Consider the following 9,991-nt stretch of genomic DNA (forward strand, 5'->3'; position numbering starts at 1 on the left):
CAAAACTCATCTTTGCAATCCCCTGCACCAGGAGCCTTGAAGCATTTTGTTTACCCCAAAGGACTCGTCAAGAAGTACAGCTTTTGTTTTGCCTTATTCAGTCAGTTGGTCACATTTATTTTTTAAAAGATGAAAAAACTACTGTCCTTTATATGTTGATATAACTATTTGATTTGATATAATCTGTCTGTTGTTTAACAGGTTCCTGTAAGCAAGCTTGCAAGTGTATTTTGTGTACATTTTATCTGCGGTGAAAATGAAAATTCTAAAGAGAAAATATTTTAAAAGATATTGTATTTATGTTGCTTGTGTTGTAGAATAAAGATTCAGATGCATTAAAAAATCTGCTATGTGAAACCATTCTTTTCACTGAATAAATATATCGAAATAATCTATGTAAATATCCTGTTTACAGAATTCTGCTAAATGAACTAGGTTCCTTTCTTTGGTATTTCATTACTCTGAAGAAACTCTCCCCTCCAACTGTAATTTGGAGATAGTCACTGTTGATAATTTGGCGAACACCTAGAAAATACATCTGAAGAAAAAAATGTATATAACGTATTATATATTATATATAATACTATATTATATATAATAGAGTATGTAGCTATATTATATATAATATTGTCTATGTAGCTATATATATAATACTGTCTATAATATATCTATATTATATATAATAATGTATATATTTACTTCATATACACCATTGGTTCCTTTTTAACAATGAGGGCTTATTTTGCAATGTTATTTTGATGCTTATTTTCCTGAGAATTGATATCAAATTCATGAGTAGATACTGATGTAGTTTATTTAAAAAAACTAAATGAATGTTACCTTGTTTGTTCATAAACAACCAAATCCCTAAATTAATAGGATATCGTTATTAAAATGTAATATTAAAAAGAAAAAGCCTTTTTTAACTTTTAGTAGCCACTTTTAACTTCATTATCTTATTGGATTGCAGTTTTTAAAATGACTCTTTCAAAAGCCTATCGAGAGCATAAGTCTAGGAATCATCATACCCAAGTTGTGGAAAACAGCGATTTGGCCACTAGAGGGATCAAAGCCGTACAAAATGGATGGAATCTGTGTGTATGCCCTTAAATCATGATTCTATCATTCTGTCACACACTCTGGTAAACTCACAGTTGTACTCAGTGCCTTCCATTGTATGAACAAAATAAAACCAAAATAGACAGTAACATACTTTATGTAAGGACAACACCAACAAGGGACCAGCCACGTTTATAGAGAGCTACAGCCGCGTAGAGAAGCTCTTGGAACTCAGCCAGAAAAGCTGAGGACACATGCTAAGCATTGCCCCTTCCTGGGAGTAGGAAGACCAGACCACACTTGTGTACAGAGCTCAAGGTTCCTACTCCATAAAAGGAATATAAATCTCAACAGGCTGTTTAAAGATAACACAACTCCAGTGTTGCAGTGCTTTATAAATGTTAATGCCTAATAAATGCCTATTATGTGTTAGAGAATAACCCATTTTATAACTAGCCCCACTATTTTGCCAGATGATTTTATACTTGAGATCTAGTGTGTACATATTCTTGACATTCACATCCATGAGTGTACTACAACACAGAAAGCTTAACGTCTTGGGCCAGTCTTATATGAAGTCAGCAGCTCATATGCAGATCTCTTTTAATCGAACATTTTAGAAATAAATTTGAGGTCAAAACCAATTTTTCTGTTATTAATATCCAGCAATAAATACAATATGTACATAAATATGTATTTCTTTAAAGACTGGATATGCTTCAACTATGTGGCTTATGACCAAAACTTCTGTTATGATTTAACTTTGATAAATATTTCATTTCACCCATTAGAAAATTCACTTTTCCATCCAGCCTAAAGATAGATTCAGTACAGAAGTGAAAATGAAGTACAATGCAATATTGTGCCTTTTAAATATTGACCAACATTCCTATTATCTCAAGCCTTTGGAAGAGCACTCTAAGCATGCCTTTTATCTCTACTTTGTTTTTACCATATTTCAAGATTCCTAGTTACAACATCCAATCATTTGTGCCCTGAGTCTGCCCTGCTAACTTAATCTGGTTGCACAAAATGTTTGGTTGTCAGAGAAACAAACTATCCAATTTAATGATCTCATCCAAACTCAGAGATGGTACTGGCATAATTAAATTCCAGAGAAATTTATAGCATTTTCTAAATCATAAAAAAGTACTACTTCAACATGAAGGGATCAGATTTATAACAGTTTAGAGCAGAGAATTCAAATATTGAACTTTAATTGATTTTAATATGGTTTTATCAATATATTATTTGCTATATTGAGCTATTCTTGTAACTAGTGCAAATGATATCAAGAAGGAAAACAATATCCTTTTGCTGTTCTCTCAAGCAGAGAATAATCTTAAAGAAAATAAATTATATGTTAAATATTATAATACAGAAGCCTCCAGTATAACTCAACTTGAAAAAGTAGGTATTGAAGTTAATTTACCAATTATAAAGGAACAGATACTACTATTGGATATACTAGAGTTAACAGTTTAATAGTCTAAGGTTTGCTTTAATCAGCTCCTGGGATGGTTATCAGTAACTACTAATTAATTTTCTAATATAATAATTAATTCTAAAAATAGCATTCTCAAACTCTACATAGGTTTATTTTTGAAGTAGAAGAAATTATCATTATAAACCTCTCATATCAAAATTATTTAGAAATAGATCTCTTGGAAAACAGCATAGCTGACATCTGTTCAATGTCTGTTGAAGTAGATAGTTGGTTCAGGGGTCACTGTTTCAGAGGAGGGCTAGGAACTGATGCGGTGCGATGGCCAAACCGCCTGTGAGATTCTCTAGCTCTTATATCCCAATAGAGAGAGGGAGGGAGGGAGGGAGGAGGAGGAAGAGAGAGAGGATGTTTCATTTGGGTTGTGAGGGAAGGGTGTCATGGAAAGGAAGAGGGTAGACAAATTCTCTAAGGGAAAAACATGAAGGAAAAGAATTCCTTCCTTTTCGACTACAGCTGAATTCCCTGGGCTGGAAGAAAGAGGAAGAAAGGCGTTTAATAGCAGAAAGGCTGCAGGTCAGGGAGGACCTCTGCGTTGGCAAAGCTATAAGAAAAGGCAGTCCTGCATGGTATTCCTTGGCTGCAGTCAGGCCAGATCGCATGGAGAAAAAGTCCCAAACCCCATGTGTGGCCCAGAGCAGCAGAAAGATGGCATAGAAGTAGCAGAGTGATCAGCCATCCTGGCGGAATGAGGCTCAGTACACTTTTTTGAGTTAGAAGGAAAATGAAAATAAAATTGAAATTTGATACATGAACTTCTGGACTGAGATTTACATCCGCTTTTGTAGTGAATTACCTAAAATCATGATCTGGTTGGGTTTACAAGGCAATTGGAATCAGCAGCAGAGACAGCCACTCCTACTAATGCAAATTTATTTCCAAGGAAATGCCCACAAAGTTGGTGCTTGAAAAGCTCTCCCAAGTCCAGTGTCGTTAGCCCTTGGCAGCATCAGAAAGGTTGCTGCCCACTTAGGGAGCAAGGGCTGTCTCATCGGGTCCTCTTCCTCTAAGGTCCCAAATTATCTCCTCTGGGATGTACGAGCTGTTTGTGACAGAGCAGAGCTCAGTTCCTCCCATCTGGGGGCCTCAGATGCTGCGTGTAAACCAAATGTGTCCTCCACCTGATTCCATAGCCTCCCTTCTACTTGCTTCTGGGTAAACTTGGGCATCTCACCTCCCTTCTGTCAGTGGCTGCTTTAGTCCCAACCTTATATTTTAGCTAACCAGGAAGATATCCCCCATTTCATGTGAATTATAATTCATACTCAGTCATGTCCAACTCTACAAAGTCCACTGGGTTCCTCTGTCCATGGAATTCTCGAAGCAAGAATACTAGAGTGAGTAGCCATTCCCTTCTCCAGGGCATCTTCCTGATGCAGGGATCTAACCTGGCTTTCCTACACTGCAAGCAGATTCTTAATCACTGAGCTGTCAGGGAAGCCCATGAGGACTATTAGGTCAGTTCAGTGGCTCAGTCGTGTCCAACTCTTTGCGACCCCATGGACTGCAGCATGCCAGGCTTCCTTGTCCTTCACCCAGAGCTTGCTCAGATTCATGTCCATCGAGTCAGTGATACCATCCAACCATCTCATCCTCTGTTGTCCCCTTCTCCTCCTACCTTCAATCTTTCCCAGCATCAGGGTCTTTTCCAGTGAGTCAGTTCTTCGCATCAGGTGGCTAAAGGATTGGAGCTTCAGCTTCAGCATTAGTCCTTCCAATGAATGTTGAGGACTGATTTCCTTTAGAATGGACTGGTTGGATCTCCTAGCAGTCCAAGGGACTCTCAAGAGTCTTCTCTAACAACACAATTCAAAAGCACCAATTCTTTAGCACTCAGCTTTCTTTATAGTCCAACTCTCACATCCATACATGACTACTGGAAAAACCATAGCTTTGACTAGACGGCCTTTGCTAGCAAAGTAATGTCTCTGCGTTTTAATATGCTGTCTAGGTTGGTCATAGCTTTTCTTCCAAGGAGCAAGTGTCTTTTAATTTCATGGCTACAGTCACCATCTGCAGTGATTTTGGAGCCCAAAAAAAACAAAGTCTCTCACTGTTTCCGTTGTTTCCCCATCTATTTGCCATGAAGTGATGGGACTGGAGGCCATGATCTTAGTTTTCTGAACGTTGACTTTTAAGCCAACTTTTTCACTCTCCTCTTTCACTTTCATCAAGAGGCTCTATGGTTCTTCGCTTTCTGCCATAAGTGTGGTATCATCTGCATATCTGAGGTTACTGCTATTTCTCCCGGCAATCTTGATTCCCTCTTGTGCTTCATCCAGCCCAGTATTTTTCATGAGGTACTCTGCATGTAAGTTAAATAAGCAAGGTGACAATATAGCCTTGATGTACTCCCTTCCCGATTTGGAACCAGTCTGTTCCATGTCCAGTTCTAACTGTTTCTTCTTGACCTGCATACAGATTTCTCAGGAGGCAGGTAAGGTTGTCTGATATTCCCATCTCTTTAAGAATTTTCCAGTTTGTTGCGATCCACACAGTCAAAGGCTTTGGCGTAGTCAATAAAGCAGAAGTAGATGTTTTTCTAGAACTCTCTTGCTTTTTTGATGATCCAGCAGATCTTGGCAATTTAATCTCTGGTTCCTCTGCCTCTTCTAAATCCAGCTTGAACATCTGAAAGTACACAGTACATGTACTCTGGCTTGGAAAATTTTGAGCATTACTTTGCTAGTGTGTGTTTCCTCAAGATGGCAGCATAGAAGGGCATACACTCATCTTCTTGTATGAGAACTCCAAAATTACAACTCACTGCTGAACCACCATTGACAGGAGAATGTTGGATCCCACCAAAAAAAGATACCCCATGTCCAAAGGCAGAGGAGAAGCCCCATCAAGACGGTTCAGTTCAGTTCAGTCACTCAGCCGTGTCCGACTCTTTGCAACCCCATGAATGGCAGCACGCCAGGCCTCCCTGTCCATCACCAACTCCCGGAGTTCATTCAAACTCATATTCATCGAGTCGGTGATGCAATCCAGCCATCTCATCCTCGGTCGTCCCCTTCTCCTCCTGCCCTCAATCCCTCCCAGCATCAGAGTTTTTTCCAATGAGTCAACTCTTCACGTGAGGTGGCCAAAGTACTGGAGTTTCAGCTTCAGCATCAGTCCTTCCAATGAACACCCAGGACTGATCTCCTTTAGGATAGACTGGTTGGATCTCCTTGCAGTCCAAGGGACTCTCAAGAGTCTTCTCCAACACCACAGTTCAAAAGCATCAATTCTTTGGCGCTCAGCTTTCTTCACAGTCCAGCTCTCTCATCCATACATGACTACTGGAAAAACCATAGCCTTGACTAGATGGACCTTTGTTGGCAAAGTAATGTCTCTGCTTTTGAACATGCTATCTAGGTTGGTCATAACTTTTCTTCCAAGGAGTAAGCATCTTTTAATTTCATGGCTGCAGTCACCATCTGCAGTGATTTTGGAGCCCAGAAAAATAAAGTCTGACACTGTTTTCACTGTTTCCCCATCTATTTCCCATGAAGTGATGGGACTGGATGCCATGATCTTCGTTTTCTGAATGTTGAGCTTTAAGCCAACTTTTTCACTCTCCTCTCTCACTTTCATTAAGAGGCTTTTTAGTTCCTGTTCACTTTCTGCCATAAGGGTGGTGTCATCTGCATATCTGAGGTTCTTGATATTTCTCCCGGCAATCTTGATTCCAGCTTGTGCTTCTTCTAGCCCAGTATTTCTCATAATGTATTCTGCATAGCAGTTAAATAAGCAGGGTGACAGTATACAGCCTTAATGTACTCCTTTTCCTATCTGGAACCAGTCTGTTGTCCCATGTCCAGTTCTAACTGTTGCTTCCTGACCTGCATATAGGTTTCTCAAGAGGCAGGTTAGGTGGTCTGGTATTCCCATCTCTTTGAGAATTTTCCACAGTTTATTGTGATCCACACAGTCAAAGGCTTTGGCATCGTCAATAAAGCAGAAATAGATGTTTTTCTGGAACTCTCTTGCTTTTCCTATGATCCAGAGGATATTGGCAATTTGATCTCTGGTTCCTCTACCTTTTCTACAACCAGCTTGAACATCCTGAAGTTCACAGTTCACGTATTGCTGAAGCCTGGCTTGGAGAATTTTGAGCATTACTTTACTAGTGTGTGAGATGAGTGCAATTGTGTGGTAGTTTGAGCATTCTTTGGCATTGCCTTTCTTTGGGATTGGAATGAAAACTGACCTTTTCCAGTCCTGTGACCTCTGCTGAGTTTTCCAAGTTTGCTGGCATATTGAGTGCAGCATATTGAGTGCATTAAGAGCATAGGAGGGGCAAAATCACATTTAGAATCAAACCGCATACCCACCAGAGATGTTCGGAGGGCTCAAACAAAACCATGTAGGTTACAGACAAATTCAATTTTAGAACTGTAAATTATTCCTCTATATAATCTTCATAAAGAACATAACTGGACAAAAGCTCACTGAGTGGCTCAGTCTCCATCAAAAGCATGCCTCCCCTCACCTACAACCCCTCCTCCTTACACCCTGAACTAGCTCAGCTACCATGGCCAGTTTCCAATTGTAATATAAATAAGAATCATTTGATTGACTGTTGAACTCGCAGGTGTCCAGGTTTCCCTCAGAAATTCTCACAGTAAGAATGGCACTGGGCTCAGGGATCTGCATTTTGACAAGCTTTCAGAAAGATTAATAGCCTATAGGATCACTCTTAAAAAAAAATTATTCTGTTTGATCTTATTCTAAGAATGTAGTTGTATATCTAGATTCTAAGAATCTAGTTGTTTATCTGGTGTATAATATGTCCTAAAATTAAAAGACTGTAAGCTTGGTCCCTCAAATTGTGTAGATAGAGGCTCAGAAATGGGTTGCAGTTGTTCAAGAATTTAAGCCCCCAAGTGGCTCTACTTTAGAGCAGAGACCTGTAACTTTGGTATGCATATAATTAAGTGATTCACAAAAAAGAAAGAGAAAAATATAGCCTTATTTGTACTGACATCTGAAATTTAACATGTCATTATTTTGAAATGTAGGCAGCAAACCTGTGATGATGGCAGGCCAAGCGACTTGTTACCCGCAATATCACAGATCTTTTCCTATTGCAGATCCCTCAAAATTTTCATATTTGGGAAGCACTTGAGTTACTATCAGAACCACTGCTAAATCTTGTCATTTCATGTGTTAATGGCAAAGAATTCGTACACAGTACTGTTTCAAAAGTTGAGTATTTTGATAGCTACATTGGTTTCATTGGTAATAATATATATTCTACTCTATGCATTTAAAGATTAAAACATTAAAAATTACTCTGCAAAGAGATTCACAGACCTTCTCAAACTGCAAAGGAATCTGTGGCACAGTAGCCAGTAAAAAAATTCTGTTCTAGGATGATCATAAGGAAGGATGGCTATAAATCTCGGGTAAACTCATCAAGCTATGTTTCGGGCATGTGCATTTCCTCTCAGGACACCTTATATTCTATTGTGATCACCAGGGAACCAGAAGTCCCAAATCCCAGTGCCAGACCAACACAGGGTATTTGTAAGCAAATTACCTCAGAGTTTCATTCTCTCATCTCCATGTGACACAGCTCCTGAAGTGATTGCCAAAATCCATTAAAATATGAACAACTCAGTTTCCTAACTGAAATTCTGATGGCAAGGCAGCTCCTGTAAAGTCTCACAAAGGCTCCTGCTTTGGAAATATTCAAATGAGGAACAGTACACAGATTTTGTTCCTACTCCAAAGTGTCTCCCTTAGCTCCAAAGTTTACTAAAATTATAATTCTGTACATAGCTATGAGTTTCATACATTTTCTTAAAAATTTCACTTGGTCTGGGTTTTAAAGCACTGTAAGAAAAAAGAATTTAACAATAGAAAAATTCAATGTTTTAATGTCAGGATTGACCCTTTAAACTAAAAAAATACTAGTCTGATGTATATTTTAAAAACTTCTTTGAATTAGGAATATTTCAAAAATAAAAATAGAGCTAACAATGTTTAAAGATGACACGGGTAAAGTGTTAATCAAAAGATTGAATTTTAAATTCTTATTCAGATTCAGCTCCCTATAAGTGAATATACCAAACATTACAAGTTTGGAAATAATTTGACCACTAATTACTAGGTTAATAGTCATTGTAAGATATTCAGTACCTAATTCTGGCAATAACTTTACTAGGAAAACCTGATAAATAAATGATCAAACTCATTTATCATCACAATCTCATGCTATTAGTCAATGGACTATGAAATAAATCTAGGAGAACTTTTACCTATGACATCAATACTGAGGCAACCAGTGTTGACTAATCATTTCTTCATTATATTTTTTCCTTATTTTCATTTTAAAAGTGAATTTATACACCACTGAAGTAAGCTGCTTAAGGTGAGACTAAGAGGACAGAACTTTCCAGAGGAATGGGACCCAGCTATTCCATGTTTAAACTTCTGATAGAAAGAGTATTTCCTGCTTGAATGGAGCATGAGATGGTAGAGGATCTAATCAAGCTCCCAAAACCATATCCTCACTATCTCAATATTCAGACTGTACTAGACAATGTACTTGCAATATCTCCTCTTATTCTCACCAAAACACTGCAAGGTAAGTGTCTCAGATCACATTTTACAGGTGGAAAGTTAAGGCTCCAGAAAGCAGAAGGGAGCATAAGTTGCTGAAGGTCACACGACTAGCATTTGGCAGAGCCAGAATCAAACCCAAATCAGTCTGAGCACAAAACCATGCTCTCTCCATCACAACATGATGCCCTGGGGTGAAAATGAAATTAACAACTTGGATAAAACCCTGTCCAGTGCAGCATCTCCAGTCTCAATCAGTTGAAATCACCCACAAACTTAAATTTCAGACCTTTTTAAAAAATCTGTATTCTCAAAATAATTGTGTTACAGTAGTCCTCAGGATGAGAGACAGCATGGTGTCATGATCATGAAAAGTGAAAGTGTTAGTGGCTCCATCATGCCTGACCCTTTGTGACCCATAGACTGTAGCCCACCAAGCTCCTCTGTCCATGGAATTCTCTAGGTAAGAACACTGGAGTGGGTTGCCATTTCCTACTCCAGGGGCTCTTCCCCCAGGGATTGAACCTGAGTCTCTTGCACTGCAGGCAGATTCTTTACTATCTGAACTACCAGGGAAGCCACTATGACCATGAAAAATACCAAATAAATCCATCTGCTATAAAAATAAGCAGCACAAAATTCAACTGATGGTTGCATTCAACCCAACAATCTAGCACTTGAAAAAGGATAACTTGAGAGAGGTAATATTCCAGACAAACATAAAGGTCATTTTAAATATCCACAACTTTTAGAATTTCTAATTTTATTTCTGCATTAGGCTATGCTGCTGAGAAGCAATGTATTTAGACCAAATTATCTCAGCTTCCTCTAGAAATGCCTTCACTGAATTAAGATTTAATGTTATACCCACAG

Source organism: Ovis canadensis, chromosome 8, assembly GCF_042477335.2.
Source record: "Ovis canadensis isolate MfBH-ARS-UI-01 breed Bighorn chromosome 8, ARS-UI_OviCan_v2, whole genome shotgun sequence".
In the NCBI taxonomy this organism is placed as follows: domain Eukaryota; kingdom Metazoa; phylum Chordata; class Mammalia; order Artiodactyla; family Bovidae; genus Ovis; species Ovis canadensis.